Below are 18,378 nucleotides of genomic sequence, written 5' to 3'. Positions count from 1 at the left end.
GGGAAAGAGAAGAGGGGGAGAATGAAGAAACAATATATCCACAAGGCAGCAAAAACTGCCCCCCAACCCCCAAAAAAGAAAAGAAAGGAACTTCATGGAAGGGTAATTGCACAAAAAAGGCTACATGAAACCTCACTGCCCGTTTCATCCCAACGCTATAACATTGCTATATTATAATGAAAAAAATGGGTTGTAATGCAATTAACATTACACTTTTAGAAAGTTAGCGGATCACTCAAGGGACAACCTGGGGGGGCAGGAGGGCGGGGTAAACATGCGACTCTGACGGCATAAAAGGGCGGCAGGGGCAAGTTCAGATCCAAAGGGGGGGAGGAAATCTCAGATAAAGACTATTTGGAAAACACGGAATAATTGGATGCTAAATTTGGATCTACTCCTGGGGAGGTAAACAATTGTGCGGAACATTTTACAAACTTTGATTACTTAAGAATACCGATGTGAAGGTTTGCACTTGTGAGGAAATGGTCTCAATGTCCTGTCAGGCCATTTCCACACTTTGTGACTAGTTGTTTATATATGACTTTTCCCCATTTTTCACTAATATTCTAGCTTTTCATGGAAAGCAGACTCCTTTAGCAGAGTAATTCTAAACAGAGTTACACCCTAAATCAAGGGCCTTAACAAGGTGTAACTTTGCTTAGGATGCCCCTGTAAGAGTTTGAAGTTACAGTAGCCACTTTCCCAAGTTATGATGACAGCTTCTCATTTGACTTTCACTGTAAGAGTGGAGTAAACTGCCCCTCCATTCAAAGTTACATGATTGGTTAAAAAAATACATGAGATTAAAACAGTTGTCACTTTCCATTCTGAAGGGTGGCTTTGAAACCTGCAAGATTTCAGAAGTCACATCTGCCAATGTAGGTCTGTAGTGTCTGTTTTAAAGGCAAGTGTCACAGCTGGGAAATCAGTCAGAAGGGTAAGTAACTACTGTGATAAACTTCTAGCCCCATCATTTAAGAGTGGATGTTCTTGTTCCACTAAATTGCTTTTGTACAGGGTTCATTTTGCCACCAGGAATCAGGACACATAAATTCAAGCCCCCCCAGCGGAGAAGGAGACAATGCAGTTGTCGCCTTCCTATCTAGGTCCCTTCTTTACTCCTGTCACGCACTCCACCCACATACCTGTTGTGACAAGCAAGAATCCTGGTCAGCTGAAAAGCAGATATAAAAGGGGGGACAAACAACAGGACCAAGGGGAAAACAGGCAGAAGGTGTCACAGCTGCCCATCAGGAGACTTCAAGGGCTATGCCTGGTAGCTGCAGCAACCCTACCTAACTGGATCTCCCAGACATCTTCCAGTACTGTCTCCCTGCTTGAACCCAGGATCTGTTTGGAAGGCTTATATAAGGTATGCAGGAATGCAACCAAGATGGTTTCCAAACAATGAGATTGCTAGATGTTTCCTTACTAGAGGGAAATGAAGATGTTCCTGAACAGATAATCCCACAGTGAGAAAATTAAAAAAGGGTACAAAAGATGTGCATAAAGTAGGATTGACTTGAGTTAGGCTGTTCTCATAAGCAAAGTTTCCAGAAAGTGACAGTGTTCACTGTGCCAGTGATGCATTCCTAATTTGTTATTGATATCAGCCACAGTAGGCATTTTATTGACAGCTTTATTATTTTTGTGTTTGAAACTATAAAATCCTTTTTAAAAAAAAGTAGGAAGGACAACAGAAGGGGAGGAAGGTTCATCTTCCTAGTGACAAAATACTGAACTTTGAGAACAGAGAGAAAATGCAATATCCTTTCAATAGAAGCACTTTCTTATTTCCCTGGAACAAGGGGAGTAACCCGCACCATTCACCATTTAAATATAAGGAGAGATGGGGGAGGGGAGAGACAGAGCACGGGAGCCTGGAAAAGCCTTCAGAAGTACATACACATTTGCTCAATTTTGGCTGCTGGGGTTTCATTATGCAGTGTAATTTGGAGGGGGTTTGGCAGGGCTCAGAAAGGAGGAGAAAGAATATGGGCCGCTAAGCTTGGAGAAATATGCTGGGGCTTTAAGAGGCGATGGAAGTAAAAAAGGGGGACAGACAGTACAGCAGAGGGTGTGAGCATGAGGAGGAAGTGATTCACAAGCTGCTGCTGCTGCTTTCAGCTCAGCCACAAAGACCTGAACCTCTGGAGGCTTCAGTTGGAGGCAACCCCAAGGTCCTAATGCCTGCCTAGTTCCAGTGCGTCTTCCCCCACACACATACACAGCTGGCAGCAGCTGTTGATTTCTGATGAGTGTGATCTAGCAGCCACAGGCATCTACTGCCCAAATGGCAGAGACGTAGCAAAACTGCCAAACAACAGAACAATATCTGGAAATCTGCAAAACGTTGAGAATGAACAGTAAGATACAAACCTCCTTGGAAGGGTATGCTTAGCCAGGAATTGGTTGATTGGAATATAAGGAACTGTCTTATGCTGAGTCACGCCCATACCCCACTTAGCCTGTAGAATCATAGAATCATAGAGTTGGAAGGCACCTCCAGGGTCATCTAGTCCAACCCCCTGCACAATGCAGGAAATTCACAAATACCTCCCCCTCCATACCCACAGTGACCACTGTTCCACGCCCAGAAGATAAGAAGGAACCTCCAGGATCTCCAGCCAAACTGGCCTCCTTCTCATGATCTCCCCAAGTTCACAGAATCAACATTGCTGTCAGATGGCCAACTAGCCTCTGTTTGAAAACCTCCAAAGGAGAGCACTGTCATTCCTTACTGAAGGCAGGTCTCAGAGGCGCATTAAGGTTCTGGTCCAAAGTCTTTTTAGCCTTACACTTTGAAATCTTTTAAACTGGCGTAGCACGAGCTGTTTCAGTGTAGCACCAAAGTTCATGGGGTATATTGTACCTCTAAACCCAGGTGACTTAGCACCAGCATCAACCCAGAGCCTGCACAAAGCACACCTTTTTGCAGAGTACATCACACTACAGCTAACTTACAATCACACGTCTCACATTTGGACACCGGTCAGTTAAAACAACCTAAGAATTTGCAAAAAAAAAAAAAAAGGCTTTAACTGGATATTCTAGGGATCAAACTAAGGCCTCCTATAGAGAGAATGAACACTGCCCTTGAGCTGTAGCTCCTCCTCAAGGTGATCCACGTGACACCAGCACTGCATGAATGTGCATAACTATAGGGGATAAGCTGTTCAGCACAAAGTAGATAGCACAGAAACGCCACAATCGCTACCCCTCACACATGTTTTCCAAAAATATATTTGGAGGTTACAATGCAATGACTTTCTCTCTCCACGCACACTGGCTTTGAGCTCTCCTTTCCATGAGCTGGACAGTCCTTCACTTATATAAGAAGTTTTAGGTTTAACCACACTTGAGTGTGCCGCATAGCCTAGTCTAAGAAAAATTCATAAAATGCATCTGTGAGCACTATGGGGATCCACTAGAAACGAACATAAGCAGCTGCATCGTACTGAGTCAGCCTATGGGTCCATTCAGCCCAGCACTGCCTAACCCTCAATGCCTCTCTGAAGTTTCAGGCAGAGGTCTTTCCCTAGTAGGGATTTCTGACCTAATAGGGCTATTTTTACATTGATGCTGGGAAAAGACTGCCAGCCCGGATTAGACAAACAACCCAAACCAGCCCCCCTCTTAGTTACAGTGTCCAGGACTACATGCTTTGAAAGGGTCAATTTAGAGTAACCCCTTCATTCTCCATAACTTACTCTTAACTTTTGACTGTCAGAGGTTTAAGGACAACCTGAGCATGAGTTTCCTGATCTCTGGAAGTCTTGCCAAGTGTTAATTATTGGGGGAGCCAATTTCACATGTGTCACTTTAAGCACTTCTTCCATCCGTTAGTCTGTTCTGTATGAAAGACACAAGTGCACTTTGTATTAGGGCTTTAAAATTGATTGACAGCAATGCAGCAAGGCTGATCTGTAATCACATTTCAACCTGCCTCCAATATTTATGTCACCTATGAACGTGTTCCATCTGAAGTGCATTTTTAGCCCTCCACTTGCCATTTCTACATAGAACTATGTACATTTGGGAATAGCTTTTTATTCTCTCAGAGCTCTCCTCTCTGAATAAAAGTGTTTCTTTGGTCATGATCAACAGTCACTATAGCTTTAAGAAAAAGTGCCTCCCTATCAATAGATTTCATTACAGTAACTGTGGTTTGCAGAGCCCTTGGGAAAGGGAAAGGATGGGGGGGGGGGAGAACCTCCTTTAAGTTTAGCAAATAGAAAAAGATAGCATGGCATTAGCAAGAGAAGCCACCGTGCTTCCCAGGCACTGGTTTGGGCTTTTCAAGACTATCCCTCAGACTCCCCTAAATAACAAAGTTTGAGTCCAGTGGCACCTTTAAGACCAACAGTTTAATTCAAGGTAAAAGCTTTAGTGTGCAAGCGTACTTCTTCAGATACAGATAACAGAATCTTTTCAGCCATTACATATGGATGTGTGGGTGCGTTCAGACGGGGCATTTATGCCGGTATAGATGTGGGTTGGAATCGGTGTATTTACGGGTGATCACACGGCGAACATCTGCCTTCCGTCCCTAACCATTGCGAACAGCTTTAAACCGCTGTATCTGCTACTAGGTCCCCAAGTGGTAGTATCCTGAGTGCACTGGTTCCAACCGCATTATCCCCATCTGATCGCTCTCCGCCGGTGTCTAGCCACTTCCGTTCAGAAGCTCGAGGCTTCCGCTTTCCGTCCACCATTTTTTAAAAGTCTCCTCGATGTGCACTTGGGCGAAGCTTCACCCCGGCATTTGTAAAACAACAACAAAAAAAAAGGGCCTAGTGTAAGGCTTTAGATGAGTCCGGGACCTCACGGAGGCCAGTTTCAGAGTAAAAATTTAAAGGGACATCTTCGTTTCAAGGCATGCTTTCCGGGTTGGGTTGTTCTGCGCCTGTGCAAAGATATTCATTATAAGGAAGCCTGCCTATGCGCAAACTATGTAAAAACAAACAAACCCCGCCGACACGCTCTGCTCAGCGCCTGAAGTGTGGACGGGCATATCGCGATGTGCTGCGCAGTCAGGAGGTAAATGTGATCGCGTTTCTTCCGGATCAAACTGCTCCGGTTCCAACTGGAGCAGTTTATGCCAGCTAAAATGCCCCGTCTGAACGCACCCAGTGTGTGTCAAGAAGGACCAGTTAGGGTCAAGATGCATAAGAACTGGGTGATTATACTTGAAATTGGATTAAGGCAAGAGTAGCATACAAATACAAACATTAACATGTAGATGTGAGAATGACCTTAGATATGAGAATATACACGTAGATGTGAGAATATATTTCCCCTAAATGAAATATATGTTTAAAAATATATAACCAAGTACTCTGTTTTTCTTTAATGCCCATAGTCATGTAACATATTTATTTTTGTTTAAAAATTTATACCCCACTTCCTCCTAAGTGCTCAAACTGGCTTACAGAAATAAAAATACAATAACATAAAATCACGATACAATTTTCTATTTAAAACACCCTAGAGACATTCATTCAACAATCAGTCATACAGAACATTTCTGAATCCCCTTCAAACAGCCACCCCCAGATACCCCCCCCCAAATCACAAAGAACAGATGCCACACAATGCAATCCTAAACAGTTACACCCCTTTTAGCATACTGACTTCAATTGACTTAGAAGGGTGTAACTCTGCTTAGAACCGCACTGATAGTTTGAGATTCTTTGCCCTTCTCCTTCCTGCTTCCTTCCACGCCCGAATCCTGAAGTGCTCTAAGGTTTTTGTCTCTTGAAAAGACCATCTGCACACCAGGGCTAATTTTTAAAAAAATCCTGACAAAATTGCTTCGCTCCACACTGGTCCTGCACGGTTTAGCAGTACCAGTAACATGTTTTTCTATCTAGTACATTTTTACCATGCCCTTTCTGCGAGGAGCTCAGGGAGGCCCACAGGGTTCTCCTCATTTTGTCCTCACTGTGGGGGTAGGTTAGGCAGAGTGAGAGTAATTAGCCCAAGGTCACCCACAGAGCTTCACCGTTAACAGGGCACTGGAGGCCAGCAACTTGGACCTGCAGGTTGGGAGAGTGCCTTCTCCCACACTGGCTGGAAGGGAGTTGTGGTGACAGTTAAGACAGGAAAAGCGTAACCTGTGACAGTGGACATTAACAAGACCCTCAGGCGATAATTAAAACACTTTAAAATGCACGTACTATTTGGAGCTTGGATACAGGAAACCTGGGGACAAGTCCTGCCTCAGCCTCATTATGCAGACTTTAGTAAGTCATCTTTCTCAGCCTTAGTTCTCCCTTTTCTAAAATGAAAATAGTAATAAGAGTCAGTGACTTCACCAAGCTGTTGCAAGGGCAAATCCAAAGAAGAAAGCAGAGTTAGGCTACTTTCACTCATGGATGTTGAGTTACTGTTGGCACTGCAACCCGATTGTCTTGTTCCACACAGAAAAATCCATTTGCAAATGGTTGCTATACCCAAAAATGTGTTTGTGCAGCCCAAAAGTAGTAAGGGGGTAAACCCACAGGAGGGGCAGTGGCTCAATGGCAGAGTGTCTGCTTCACATGCAGATGGTCCAAGGTTCAATCCCTGGCCTCTCCAACTTAGTTTGAGCCAGTTTGGTGTAGTGGTTAAGTGCGCAGACTCTAATCTGGGAGAACCGGGTTTGATTACCCACTCCTCCACTTCCGCCTGGCTGGATGACCCTGGGCAAGCCGTAGTACTGATAAGAGCTGTTCTTGAAAAAGAGCAGTTTCTGTCAAGAGCTCTCTCAGCCCCACCTCCCTCACAGGGTGTCTGTTGTGGGGAGGGGAAGGGAAAGGATTTTGTAAGCCGCTCTGAGACACCCTTCGGGTAGTGAAGGGCGGGGTATAAATCCAATCTCTTCTCGTCTCTTCTTCTTCTTAGTGTCAGGAAGTAGATGATGTGAAATACCTCTATGTAAAGTCCCAGTGAGCAGTACCTGTCAAAGTCAACAATACTGACCATGACAGATCAAGGGTCTGACTCAGTACAAGGCAGTTTCACCTGTCAGCTTGCTACTGTGAGAGCCGCTGTGATGTAGTGCTTGGAGGCTTGAACTACGATCTGGGAGATCCAGGGTTGATTCCTCACTCTGCCATGGAAGTTTGCTGGGTGTCCTTGGGCCAGTCACACGCTCTCAGCCAAACCCACCTCACAGAGTAGTTGTGAAGATAAAATGGAGGAGAGGAGAATGATGTAAGCGGCTTTGGGTCCCCATTGAGGAGGAGGGTAGGTTACAAAGGAAGTAACTACATAACTAAATAAATAACCATGTATGCCAAAAAAACATACTAAAAATCTTTCAAATATCTGTTCTCAGAATGCACCACTTTGTCCTCATTCTCAGTTGAAACTGATGACCTCCCCCCACCCAGAAGAGCACACTAAATATATAAATAAAAACTAGCCAGTGCAAATTTGTGCATGATAAATTAGTCTGCTTATATGAAGATATAAAATTACCCATCACCTAGCAATGAGGCTAATTTAGTGGTTCTTTTTTACACATAGATAGAAGGCAAAATGCCCTATCTAAGTGATTCAATATCTGCAACATACACTCTTCAATTGTAAGCCATTCATATTTGCATGGGGCCTTGGGAGGGATGCTGTTGTGCTGTTGGGGGTGGGGGATTGCCCTTTTTTGGGGCTCTTGCCTGCCACCAACCACCTGACCAGCAGGAGGAACCTCCCCCCAAAAGTGACATCACTGGAAATAAACGTGACATGCCTTCATCACCCATAAGTGACCAAGGCACGTTAGTGATGTTGGGGGGTGATGCTCTGGGTCTTGGCCAAAACTCTAAGGTTTGAGGCTGATTTTACCATAGAGTTCTGCCCAAAAAACCACAGTGTTGCCCCCCCCCCCAACGTCACCAACGTGCCTATGTCACTTCCCATTCCCAGAACATCCCCCTCATCTCCCTGCTGGCATTTCAGATGGACCAGGCAACCATAGTCCTTGGAAACTGTAGTTCTTTTAAGCAAGTACCTTCTCCAAGACAAATTCAGGTGGGTAGCCATGTTGGTTTGAAGCAGCAGAACAAAGTTTGAGTCTAGTGACAGCTTTAAGAGCAACAGTTTTATTGAAGGTATAAGTTTTCATGTGCAATTACACTTCTCCGGTAACTTGCACACTTCTACGGTATCTTGCACACAAAAGCTTATACCTTGAATAAAACTTTGTTGGTCTAGGTGCCACTAGACTCGAACTTTGTTTTTCTAAGACAAAATTACAGTTCTCAGAGTTCACGAGGAAGAAGGCATGATAGTTAAACTATTTTCAATCAGGATTTAATTAGCAACACAAACATACCTCCATCTAAATAAGATGAGTTTTAATTACATTATCCCTCACAGCACACACCAGATCAAGTCCCAGTTTAATTGCATCCCTTTCCCCTCCCCCAGTTGCCTTTCCAGTTTTAATCCAGGTATGGTGAAAAGTTTGGTCACAATTTTACTAATAGGAAAAAGAAAAACTGTGAGGTTTTTTTTTTCCAAATTTGCAAAAAAAAAAATCATGCACACTGTATACAAAATTCAAAACTGAATACATAAATGTTCATATTTATGTGCCCTGACTCAGCACTGCATACATTGCAAAACTGTGAAGCACTTACCGACTGCAAATAGCAGCAACGCCTGGCCCCCCAGACCATTCTTTGGAGACCAGTGTGGCCCCTGCGATCACAAGACTTGAAATTGGCCATCTCCTGGGTGACATGATCTCAGTGGTCCTATCTGACTAAGAATCTATCAGTCAAACTTTTAGTTATGTAAGTTTATGCCAACAAAAAAAATAAAATAAACATGAATCACAGCTCCCACGCCAGGATGAAAGTTGCCTTGCTAAATCACTCCCTAAAATGACACTCTGATGAGTCACACCCAGACGGACAACGACCTACAATCTTGCACAAGTCTCTGACTGTTTGTGGGAGAGAGAGAAAGTAGTGAGCAAGCTGTCCTCATTAGAGATTTTGGCCTGCGGAAGAAACGGCTAGTGACATCATAGGTTCTCGCAAGATGCCTCAGTGGTGACGCCATCAGGGTGTGGTGTGGTTGATACCGTGACATTCCAGGATTCTGGTTTCTCATTTCAGTCCTACCTACCACTGGGGACAACAGATCTCACTCAAAGGCTAGACCTCTAAGCTATTGTTGCAAAACAGTATAACGACAGCCCAAAATTGATAGTATTCCTCATCCCAAGCTGAGAATGAATATTTCCATAACAACACATCCATTTACAGAGTTTTGCTCTCTAAGCTAAGCCCAATGCAAAAAAAAATCAGGATTTTTTGTACCTAGTGTTTCAAACATCATAAGAACGTAAGAAGAGCCCTGTTGGATCAGACCGGTGGTCTATCTAGTCCAGCACAGTGTCTCACACAGGGGTCACACAGTTATTCTGGAGGGCCATCAACAGGGATAGAGGCCAAGGTTTTCCCCTGGTGTTGCTTCCTGGCATTGGTATTCAGAAGCTTACTGCCTCTGAATGTGGAGGTTCCCTTTAGTCACCATGGCTAGTAGCCAATAGTCCTATACTCCATCAATCTGTCTAATCCCCTTTCAAAGCCATCTATACCTGTGGCCATCACTACATCCTCTAGCAGTGAAATCCACATTTCAATCACCCACTGTGTAAAAAAGTATTTCTTTTTGTCTGTCCCGAACCTACTGTCCATCAACATCAGATTCTCTTGAATTCTAGATCTGGGGAGAGGGAGAAAAAGTTCTCTCTGACCACTATCTCTACCCTGCACATTATTTTATAAACCTCTATCCCGCCTTGGTCATCTCTTTTCTAAACTGCAAAGTCCCAGACTCTTCAGCTTTTCCTCATAGGGAAGGTGCTCCAACCCCATAATCATCTTGGTTGCCCTCTCCTGTACTTTTTCCAGCTCTGCAATAGCCTTTCAGAGATTCAGTGACCAGGACTACACACAGTATTCCAAATGTGGCCGCACTATAGATCTATAGAGGCATTATAAGATTGGCTGTTTTATTTTCAGTCCCTTTCCTAATAACCCCCAGTATACAGTTTGCCTTTTTCACTGCTGGGTTGACACCTTCGCTGAGCTACCTACTGTGACCAAAAGGAGTCTTTCCCTCTTAGTAAATTCCGACTCTATTAGCATATGTTTGAAGTTGTTTTTTTGTTCCAATGTGCATCAGTTTCATTAAAGAAAGCATGGACATATCCAGTCTTGAACCCTGTTATGTATGCGGACTGCCACCAGGGAGCTTGGTCCCCAAACACAAAGGGGACCTAGGATCCTAGTCCACCTCGAGTCCACCAATAGCACCCTTGGTGGGAAATTCAAACCCTCCTATGGGGACATAGGTGTGCCGGGTGGAGTGTATATAGTTGGCCTTGCAGGGCCGTTTTCCTTGTCTTGTTGTGAAGTACAATAAATGCGTCTGTATGCATGTCGTAGTCCGAGTCCTCCATGCGTCAAACCCAGTACTTTTCAAACCCAATATCTTTGAGCTGGGAATTCATATGGTCTGCAGCAGACAGTGAGGGCCAACTTTAGTAAAGATCTAGATCCTGCTGTCCTTAATTACCAGATCCCTTTCTGGACACCTGGTTAGCTAGCATACACTTCTATCCTATCATGTACTCCAGACTGTAAACATACCATTGTCCCTGCTGCTTTGACCCAACTCTTGCTTAAGAAGAGCTTTGCAGGATCAGTCTCATCTAATCCAGCTTCCATTCTCTAACACTGGCCAGTCTAATGCTTCTGAGAACCAAACAAGTAGGTCACAGTAGATGTACTGTTTGTTTGCCCCCAGCACCTGGAAGTCTGAGGTCCACTGATGCAGGACTCGGAGACTCCATTTTGAGTTTATGACAGCTACATGACCTATTTGGGCCATACTTTTATAAGCTTGTGTTTCAAGCCGTCTATACTAACAGCCATCAAAACTTGCAATAATAATAAACTCCATTAATTACATGGTGGGTGCAGAAGTACTCCCTTTTATCCTGAATCTACTATCACTCACTTTCCCTCTGCAACATTTGTTATTTGGTTAACGTCTGCCACATTTCCCAAAAAAACCCTCTTTAAACCGAAGCTGTCCACTTGGCATCAAACCTTGGCATGACTTAAGACCCAGAGTATAGACCAGTCCTCCCAATGAAGAGTTCTAGAATGACAAGTTACAGGCTTTGGCCTATGGACTGTTCTAACCAACCCTTCTTCTAAAGTCCTTTAGCTTTTGTTCAGGATGCCTCAAGTCTGCTGGGATGTGCCATCCCAGGATACTCCTGTGATAGAGTGGAATCTTTAACCAGTCACAAGTATTACCTGAGCACTGGGGACATATTACAGTAAAGCTTCCCAAATCACTTTCTAGGCATCCTGTATCTAAAGCAGCAGCACCTCCGTTTCTACAGGATAGCTCTGTGGAGTTCATATACACTGATTACATCCTAATGGAGTGACCCAGCACCACTACACAGGAAAGAACTAAGAATATTTTACCTATACACAGCCCCGTAAGCAGGAATTCTTTCATGGGGGGTGCCAGGGACACTAATTAAATTAGTTAGAGGCAGGCAGGGCAGCGGGTGGTGAGCTCGTCCTCGTCCACCCCCACACCACAGCTAGGTACTTTTTTTGGGGGGGGGGAAGGCAGTGATGTGCGCCCCGGACACCTTCCTCCCCAGCCAAAGGAAGGAAATCGCCCTTCGAGCTGGCGCAGCAGTGGCCCAAAGCAGCATGGCTTAAACAAGTTACTTAACTTATAAATTAAACAAAAAAGGGAAGATTGGGGTGGGTGGCATAGCAGATGCAATAGGGGGCGCCGCCTGCTGCACCCCTCGCTGGCTGCGGCCCTGCCTATACAGCAGTAAAAGCAACCTGTTCCTTCATATTAAATAACCAACCAAAGAAGAATATTTTGGCTCTTAAGTGGAGTGAATGTAAGGACAGTAAAAAGTAAGCCCTACTTAAAAATAATCTTCCAGCACATGCAGAACAAAATGACAAAAAAATTAGTACGGGAACCATAGAAATACATATGTAGAGTGAAGACAATGCTGGCGAGAGCTGAGGTTGGTTAATATACTTGGTGGATGACTTCTAGGGGAAGGGGTCCCTTCCACAGCAAGACAGGAACACTCAACCACCCAGAACTAGAAGGGAGGAGGAATGTTTTCTTCAAGGATTTGTGAATTCAGATGTCACAACAAACCACAAGAGAGTACAAACTGTGGTTAACAAAACAAGCTAAAAGCCTCAATTTGAAATCCTGGTTTGGTGCTACTTATTTATTTAAAACATTTTTATGCTGCATTTCCACCCAATCAGGGTCCACAAGGTGGGGAACATTAAAATATAAAATTCAATTAAAAATACGTAAGCAATACTAGAAGGAAGGCCAAAAACCATTGTTGAGGGTAGGCCAGACGAAACGAAAAAGTCTTTTGATGCCGTAACGGAGAAGACCTTTTCTTGGATCGCCACCCATCTAGCCTCAGATAGTGTGGACAACCAAAGCAGTGCCTCCGAGGATGACCGGAGTTACGGAGGTAGGTTCATATGGGAGAAGGTGGCCCTTAAGTTATGCTGGTCCCAGGGCATACAAGGCATTAAAAGTCAACACCAGAACCTAGAATTGAGTCCTCTAGAAAATTGGAAGCCATTGTAGATGGAACAAGACTGGACTGATACAGTCCCTATGACCCACTCCAGTCAACACTCTGGCCAAAGCATTCTGTACCAACTGTACCTTCTGAACAGTCTTCAAGAGCAGCCTCATGTAGACCATATTGCAGTAATCTAACAGAAACATTGCCAGACCGAGTACCACAGTGACAAGACCTTTTCTGTCCAGGAAGGTCTGTAGCTGGCTCACCAGCCGAAACTGCTGAAAGGAACCGCTGACCACCGCTGCCCGAGTCCAGGAGCAACCCCAAGCTACAAACCTGCTCCTTTAAGGGGAGTGCAACCCTATCCAAAACGGGATAACCCATTTCCCAAGTCAGACCTTCCCCCTACTAGCACCACCTCTGTTTTGTCAAGATTAAGTTTCAGCTTGTTAGCTCTCATCCATTATAAAAAAAAATGGGGGGGGGGGTTGTTAGATGGTTGACTCAGAGATCACAACTAGGGTTGCCAAGAGGCATGGAGAAAAACATCCTGACCCTATAAGAAAGGCTAAATGTGTGGAAATGGGCATCTTTTCAGGATATAGAGGTAAACAACATCACCTGGCAAATAAACATACCACTAAACAGTGGCTCAAGTGGTTAAGACACTGAACTGCAGGCTGTGGAAGGTCGGTAGTTCAGCAGTTCGAGACCCGAGTGTGCCGCATGACGGAGTGAGCTCCCGTCTCTAGTTCCAGCTCCTGCCAACCTAGCAGTTCGAAAGCAAGAAATTGCAAGTAGATAAATAGGTACCACTTCGGTGGGAAGGTGACAGCGTTCCGTGCGCCTTGGTGTTTAGTCATGCCGGCCACATGACCACGGAAACGTCTTCGGACAGCGCTGGCTCTTCGGATTTGAAACGGAGATGAGCACCGCAACCCTAGAGTCAGATTCGACTGGCTTTCGAGCAAGAGAACCTTTACCTTTTAAGCCTCTATTAAAGGGACACGACATACTTTCTCCAGGCAGTTAGCAACCCTAATCACAATTAACAGAGAGCTGATCAAACTACAGTTTATAAACCAGGGTTTATTGTGACATCTGAATGCAACCCAGGTGTTATCATGCAGCAAGTGGGAGACAGGACAATGACAAAGCCAGAGGAGGACTGAGCAGGAGAAGTCCTGCTTACCACAGCACATTTAAAGTGACGTGCATATTCTTTGGCTTCTGACCTGGCATTTCCAAGGCTAGCAAAGAGTTACAAGGGCCCTGACTGAAAGTAAAGGGATTCTTCTGAGAAGTGGGGAACAGCCAGCAGCCTCTCCTTCAAGCACAGGAATGTGTTGCAGCTACAGCTGAGAAAATCATTACTGTTACCTCTGAAGCCAGTCTTTCGGAATAGGGTGTTAAGGACATAGGCAGAGCCTTGTTCAAGAGGGCTTTCCCAGTGTGGAAAAACAGACTGGGAAGTAAGATATGTTCCCCTCCCTTCCATTCTCACTATCAACTTCCTCTTTGTTGTTTCTCCACAGAGGACCTTGCCAGGCCGGGAAAACAAGGGTAGGCGTGCGTGCTTTTATGCATACTTGTGCAGAGAGGCATGATTTTATATACCTTGGTTATCCTAGGTATAATTTGGGTGCGATGATAACCCTTATAACAACCTTGTAATATATGGCAGTATTATCATTGCACATACAAACCTAAGCCAGGGAGGAAGGGGTGGGGCAGGCAGAAAGACTCTGATGGAGCCCTGCTAAGCAAGTCTACTCAGAAATCTCAAAGGGCTGGGATGAGTGTTGCGTTGCAGCCTATGTCCCCTACTTAAGGCCAGCTAATGAATCTATACCATGCACAAAGTACTAGACAAATTCACAGAAGAAGGTTCCATCAATGGCTATTAGCCATATTGCCTAAACACGTTCAGAGACAGGGTACCTCTGTACCAGTATGGAGCAGTGTAATGGTTATAGTGTAGGTTGCCAACTGCCTGGAGAATAAACTCTCCTGTCCTTTTAATAGGGGCTGAACAGGGAGGTTACTTACCTCCATGCCACGAAAAACTTGTTGCCCATTCCCACCCATTAAGCCTCTATTAAAGACGCAGGAGATTTTTCCCCAGGCCTGTTGCCAACTGTTGTTAGACTAGGACAGGGTGGCCAAACTGCAGCTTGGGAGCCGCATGCAGCTCTTTCACACAGTCTAATTTAATATTAATAAAAAGCAAAATTGCATATTATTCAATAAAAACACGTGTTCATGTCTTGTGGCTCTCAGACATCTGATGTTTATTCTGTGTGGCTGTTACATTAAGCAAGTTTGGCCACCCCTGGACTAGGATCTAGGACTAGATCCTGTTGTTAGACTAGGATCTAGGAAATCTGGATTAAAATCTCCACTCTTCCACGAGAACCATTAGGTGACCTTGGGCCAGTCATTCAGTCATAACTCAACCTGCCTTACAGGAATTTTGCAAGGATAATATGGGAAAGGAAGAACAGCATACACTGTTCTGAGCTCCTTGGAGAAAAGGTGGGATATGAGATATATAGACAGGATAACAATAGGGGGAGGTTTTGGCCCCTGCGCCCCTGCTTTTGAGCATCCTGGTGCGCCTGGTTTGCCATCGTGGGAAACAGGAAGCTTAACTAGATGCAACTTTGGTCTGATCCAGCACAAACTGTTCTTATATATCATTCCAGAGTTGATATTTCTATCAGGGACTTCCTGATTCATAGCACAGTTTCTTTGCTGCTGCATGCTATAGAATCTTGCAGTAATTTCCCCCCCCCCTGTATTATTTTCTATATCTTTTTAAAAATAGAAACAATAATGATTTTAAAAAGGAAGGCTTACAAAGGCAAGGTTACAGGAAAGGCACAATTTTTAAAAAAATACATGAAACTATCTTATCGAGACGTCTCTAATCTAGTTCTTGCTGGACACAGTTTATGCCACATGCTGACTGCCTGTTTAACTTATGTCTGTATTTTATAACCCTCTCTGTTTTGGACACATCTGTATTACAGACAAATGCATACCTGCCAACACTGGACATTCCTAAATCATAAGATATGAGTTCCTGCCTGCAATTTAGAAGTCCACAGTTTCCCTAACCCATACTAAAATTAGCTAACAATGCTGGAAGCACAATTAGTTTGGAAATTCTCCTATGCAAGGTTCACTGAAATGTATAGTGCTTATGCAGGAGCATTAGTTTTGCATCTGGGCAGCTCCCATTCATTCCAATGGGGCCTGTAGAGGAGAACTTCCCAGTGAACTGTACCCCAGGTCAGTATTTGTATTGCGTTCATTCAAATTAGACTGTAGTGTAGACTCTGTGTTGAAAATAATATACACAGGGCCAGCTCCAGGTTTTTTTTTGGGGGGGGGGGAGTGGCTGAGCACAATGGCATCCCACAAGCCTCCCCTTGCAGGCCCACTTACACACAAGTGCACACCCTTCCAACCTGGAGGAGGGAATGGAACATGACTGGCAACTCCTTCAAGCCCTGTCAGCCCATGATGACAATGGGGCTGGAAGGCCAGCAAGAAAGGCAAACCACGCTGGGAGGGCTGCTCCTTCCCGGGCCTTCCCCTCTTGCTGAAAGTGGGAGAGGGACCTCTGGAGTGATTTCCCATTTTCAGCTGGAAGGGAAGCAGTACACTGGGAGCTCCTTCAAGCTTCCTCCTGCACACCACCCTCAAAGAGTGGTCCAGCCTCCGTGATGGGCCCAAAGGCCCCAGCAGTTGATCAGCCAAGCTGATCAGACAAGAACACCCTCCCTTTGACATACTCTAACTGGTACGCTGAAGTGTATAAGTATTTTGTTCTATTCAGCTTCTAAGCTCCTGTAATAAACTATGTTTATATTTCTTATGATGTGATCATCAACATGAACGTGGACTTCCAAAACTGCTCAGTGACTGCATAGAGAAATTTGGGCAATGCTCATAGTTGTTGGTTTCCCATTAACTCTCCAGACCTCTGCCTCTCTCCTTTGCCAACCTCAGCTTCACAACAGAGTGGTCAAGAGAAAGGGCTGGATCCTACAGATTTGTTCTGCTAATGTAGCACCCTTCCTATGGTGCACGGTGCCTTCCCCTGATGCAAGAGTAGTGGAAGAGGTACTGCCGTTTGTGGAAGAAAGGAATAGGATCCAACCCCAAAGCCTGAAGCACTTCAGGCTGCAAGAGTGACAGTCGTGGAAAAGGCTTCTTGTAGCATCTTGAAAGACTGGCAGATTTACTGAAAGTATCATGGACTTTATCAGGTGCATTTTATGTGTATTGATACACATTTATTCATTATCCTTGTTTATTGCTGCTTTATCACCGCTCCAAACCCAGCATTTTACATTCAGGAAAATTAAATTATACACGTTCTTGGCCAAGCACAATAAATTATGCAAACTACACACACTATGCAAATGGTTAATTATTTGAATCTAATAAATGAACCTGATTTGACTTGTTAGATTAGGGGCACAAACTCTGCCCAGAATTGGCAGGTACCTTCTGAATTGATCTTATAAAGGACCACCAGACTACTCAGGTGGCTAAATTCTGTACTCAGGTTTACAAGCATCGAATATCCCTTTTGGCAGCATGACTTTGTAGTTATTTGGCATGATTTTGTATGTTTTTAAGAATTGTATCTCTTCTTATCTTTCTTTTTTTTTTTAATTCAACCCAACTTTATTGCTGGTTGCTAGCTTTTGCATTTCTCAATCAAACTGTGCTGCTGGTCACTGACTGTTGTAATAAAGTGATCTATACCTTGATCTTATAAAGGGAGCAGAGACTGATGGGAGGCTGGTGGCCACAGGCAGCAGGCAGGCCATACAATGGACTGGTCGGAAACTGAGAGAAACAGGAAACTGTGAAGAATGAACAGGACTCTGCTATGGAAGATTTATCTGGACTCCCTTTCTTTAATCTCACAACCTTTTTCAGCAAGGAAACTGAGAGCCAGTTTGGTGTGAGAGCCAGTTTGGTGTAGTGGTTAAGTGCGCGGACTCTAATCTGTGAGAACCGGGTTTGATTCCCCACTCCTCCACTTGCACCTGGCTGGATGACCTCGGGCAAGCCGTAGTTCTGATAAGAGCTGTTCTTGGAAAAGAGCAGTTTCTGTCAAGAGCTTTCTCAGCCCCACCTACCTCACAGGGTGTCTGTTGTGGGGAGGGGAAGGGAAAGGAGTTTCTAAGCGGCTCTGAGATACCTTTGGGTAGTGAAAGGCGGGATATAAATCCAATCTCTTCTTCTTCTTTCTACAAACATTCACGTGTCCCAAAAACATTTTAAATTATCACCACTCAGCCAGCCAGCCAGCCATTGGCCATTACAAGTTTAAAAGAACTACGAATTACCTTAATAAATATAACCATAAAGCTAAGATACAGAAATTTACAGTTAAAAGAGATTAAAACAGGTTAAAACATAATAAACTACAGTTTCAAAATTATCACCAAGGATACCACCATGGCTCCAGTTCAACCTCATTGCTTTCCTCCACCAGTGAAACCTTCCCCCGCTTCAAAGATACTTATGCACCTTCAACTAGAACACAAAGAGGACACCAGCATTTATACAGCTCTATGCTAATAATAATGTCAGATAATCAATAATCTGCTTGGTTATTGCAAACATTTGTTCACAGTTGATACCAAAATCACATGAAGACTTTACATTCAAAGCCATATGAAACTTATTCACACCAATAACCCAAGATGCTTAAAGTAACCTATGTAAAATGCTGTCAGCAG

The 18,378-nt window shown here is 44.2% G+C and overlaps 1 protein-coding gene and 1 non-coding gene across 2 annotated transcripts in view; one reads left to right on the top strand and one right to left on the bottom strand.

Moving 5' to 3' along the window:
* Positions 1–18,378, bottom strand: part of RBMS2 (RNA binding motif, single stranded interacting protein 2) — a 65,323-nt gene that overhangs the window by 31,156 nt on the left and 15,789 nt on the right. The gene's annotated exons all lie outside the window — the stretch shown is intronic.
* TRNAV-CAC lies at positions 6,508–6,579 on the top strand. The gene has a single exon. It is a non-coding gene; the product is annotated as a tRNA-Val (tRNA).

This window comes from Gekko japonicus, unplaced genomic scaffold (genome assembly GCF_001447785.1).
Source record: "Gekko japonicus isolate JY-2015 unplaced genomic scaffold, Gekko_japonicus_V1.1 scaffold947, whole genome shotgun sequence".
NCBI lineage: Eukaryota > Metazoa > Chordata > Lepidosauria > Squamata > Gekkonidae > Gekko > Gekko japonicus.
The sequence above is the reverse complement of the archived record's forward strand: the minus strand, read 5'-3'. Positions and strand labels throughout refer to the sequence as shown.